The sequence below is a fragment of the Cyprinodon variegatus genome, unplaced genomic scaffold (assembly GCF_000732505.1).
Source record: "Cyprinodon variegatus isolate N-32 unplaced genomic scaffold, C_variegatus-1.0 Scaffold383, whole genome shotgun sequence".
Classification (NCBI taxonomy): Eukaryota; Metazoa; Chordata; class Actinopteri; order Cyprinodontiformes; family Cyprinodontidae; genus Cyprinodon; species Cyprinodon variegatus.
In genome coordinates, this window is record NW_015150836.1 from 289,215 (window position 1) to 291,763 (window position 2,549).

General features: G+C 39.2%; 1 protein-coding gene across 1 annotated transcript in view; it reads right to left on the minus strand.

Annotated features, from left to right (window-relative positions):
* Positions 1-2,549, minus strand: part of LOC107092498 (sodium/calcium exchanger 2-like) — a 209,638-nt gene that overhangs the window by 102,676 nt on the left and 104,413 nt on the right. The gene's annotated exons all lie outside the window — the stretch shown is intronic.

Below are 2,549 nucleotides of genomic sequence, written 5' to 3' on the forward strand. Positions count from 1 at the left end.
CCATGTCTATACCTGTCCGCCCTCAAATGAGTCTCTACCTCTGGATAAACCCACACCGATTGGATTATGCAAAGAAACTTTTCTCCACTAACTTCCAGTTCACCAGTACACTGTGTTTCCTCAAACTAACCCCCGCTGGGTTTATCAATAAACCTGTTCAAACTTTAACCTGGTTCTCAGAGTGGTTTACTGCATGTGGGTCAAATCTTTTAAGAAAGTCATGACAGATGCTTCTGTTGGGATTTCACACACTGCAAAAATGTTCTAGAAATAAGTCAAATTTTCTCAAATTAAGTGTATTTACCCTTGATTTGAGTATGTAAATAAGATAATTTGCCAATGGAATGAGTATTTTTACTCTTAAAATAAGATAATTAGATAATATGCACTTGAAATAAGACAATGCAGTTGTGTTTTCTTATTTTGAACCTAAATTGTCTTGTTCCATTGACAATATGTCTCTTTTATCTCCTCAATTCAAGAACAAATGCACCTATTTTAAGAAAAAAGCACTTATCTAGATTTGGATGTTTTCCAGTGCACCTGTTCTTTGGGGTCTTAAGATTGGTCACTGTACTCCAAAGCAATGATAGATGTAAAGTATATTTCCCCATTACCTTATCGGCCATTTTGGCTGTCTTTATCATTTCTTCCTTCCATTTGTGTCCCTGTTCTAAAGCCACCTGATCTATTCTGGTTGAATCCATCTCTGTTGAATTGGTGTTTCTGTTCTGAGAAGATATTAAAGTGATCAAAAAGGCCAAATGATCTTGCAGAACAGGCTTGTTTGATCAGTTTATTAATGTAGGAAACTCTGCTGAAGGCTGGCGAATGTGGTGCGACAGAGCCACTAATGAAAACTTTAAAATGTGTCTAATCTGCAGTGTTAGGCAAACAAATCATGTCTTGCTTTAAGAGATTCCTCTTAGGAATATCATTCAATTATTCAATCATCATTCAATGCTCTGATTTGAATGACTAACTTCCTCAAGGATGGATGTAATTCTGTGATTCCGATCCTCCTCAGTATATCAGAAAGCATGGTACAGCCAGTCTCATTCACAGCATCATCCGTTTATATTAATGTCCTTGGCTTAGCAGCTGGGTTTTTATCAGGCTGTTTTGGACAGAGCTGGATGTTATCATACCTTTTTCTGTTGTCTAGAAACAGCATGTTCTTCTCAAGGTTGTCTTGAAACAGGCTGAAAATCTGTTTATTAACAGAATCCCTATATTCTCATAAATATAAGTAGGTCCTTCCTTGTCTTTTGCTTTGGGAGCAAAGAGCTGTTTGCACCTGTTGATACTTGAAGTAGAAAATGTGTTTCTCTGAAGTCTGAAGCCAGGTTTTTTTTAAATCTAAATATGGGGTTTGCCCTGTCAGGCTCCTCAGATCTTGGTTGGATTGTTTGATCTTTGGCTTGGCTTCAAGTGTTTCCCAGCAAGGGCTACCAGTCTGGTTATTGTCAATAGAAGCAGCATCTTCTTTCTCACTTGGTTAGGCGGTGTTCCGATGAGCTGCTGTTTAAAATCACTGCTGGGGATACTGTATCTCAGTGTTTTGAGGCAGCGGTAAGGTCAGCACCAGCGCGGCTGTATCATTTCAATAACCACCATTTACTTCCACATTCACTTCCAGTCGGTTAACCTTCATTTCTGAGACAGCCATCCTCTGTACAAGCTTGTTGCAGTCCCATATGGTCAAGGGAGGCACTTTGCACTGACGTGGATTTGCCCTTCTCCGCGGTGTGTTTAAAAATAACATAAAAAGGTTTAAAAAGTAGTCCGTCTAGAGCATCCTCGATACTTTGCCAAAGTGTCTCACAATTGCATTGTCTTTTGAGTAAGATGAGAAGGTAAAAAGTAGAAAAGGGTAGGGTTGAGTCTGTGCAGGCAGAGAGATAGGGGACGCAGGAGTTTATTCTCTTCTCTCTCATCCAGATGCTACCAGATAGAACCCAAAAATAATCATAAATCTCTTACTCTTGATTACCAAAGTTTTTCTCCTTTAAAATCTATTAGTTTCAGTCAGGTTTGTGGTTTATTGATCAACCTTCCACATGAGCTTCTGTCAATTTCCCCTCTTCACTCTCTTATTGATTATTGTATTGTATTGTGGAGGATTTGAAATGTTGGAGAAGGAAGCAGCTCTTCTGCAAACTTTCATACTAAGTATTAATCAACCCAAATCTGCTGCAGGAACATTTCATATCTGCTTTAACAACCCGTGACTTGAAGTTTTCTATAATCTGTCCACTAGTCTGCTTTTCAGCCATAAGTAGCTTCATTGGCCTCCTTGACATGTTCTCATCCACCTCTGACATCTTTTCTTGATTGTCAGTATCGAGGAGCCTTAAAATGACCTGAAAGGTCAACAGTTGTCCTGCAACAGACCAGCTGCTCTCAGAGGTTGAAGGGACTCAGAGGAAAATAAAGGCAACTGGTACAGAGCTGCAGAGTTTCTTCAAGATCTTTAAGAAAAAACCCAGTGGATGTACGTATACTAAGGGAAAAGTGGAGAATGACCAATCAACATGAAGAGCTGAACT